The sequence below is a fragment of the Nomascus leucogenys genome, chromosome 23 (genome assembly GCF_006542625.1).
Source record: "Nomascus leucogenys isolate Asia chromosome 23, Asia_NLE_v1, whole genome shotgun sequence".
Classification (NCBI taxonomy): domain Eukaryota; kingdom Metazoa; phylum Chordata; class Mammalia; order Primates; family Hylobatidae; genus Nomascus; species Nomascus leucogenys.
In genome coordinates, this window is record NC_044403.1 from 24,638,443 (window position 1) to 24,639,022 (window position 580).

The window sequence follows — 580 nt, forward strand, 5'->3', positions numbered from 1 at the left end:
ATTGTCCTTTCCTGCCAGCCCTATTCTCAGGAGACGGCCCTCCTAAACTGAGAGGGAGATTGCTGTGTGTCCTGCCAGACTACCCTGTTAGGACCGAGTGCAGGGGAGCAGAAATGGCCTAGGCCAGGACAAGTGACTGTTACTTCTTTACCAATTACAGCTTTATCCTTGTGCTAGTCTGCCCTCCCTGAGATAATATCCATTCACATATTCAGTGACCGAGCTCAGGGGAGCAGAAATAGCCTAGTCCAGGACAAGTGGCTGCTACTTCTTTACTAATTACAGCTTTATCCTTGTTCTAATCTGCCCTCCCTGAGATAGTATCTATTCACATACCCAATTACAGAATTGACCCGATTCCCTAACAACATCTAATCCAAAGCTAATCTTCATTTTATTTGACCCTCCCCGCAAATCACCCGACAGCCATGAGTGGTGTAAGGTTAGAAATAACCAAGTCTATGTATGTTTGTGTGTTTTTACAATGTTAGGATTTTATCGATGTTATTTTAATCACAAAAGTTACAGATTATATGGAGTTCTTAAGGAGGCCATTTTTTAAAAGTACTTTTTGTTTCTT

General features: G+C 42.1%; 1 non-coding gene across 1 annotated transcript; it reads right to left on the bottom strand.

The window, feature by feature from the left end:
- LOC115832971 lies at nt 1-132 on the bottom strand. Its single transcript, XR_004028381.1, has one exon.
- Nucleotides 133-580: the final 448 nt, after the last annotated feature.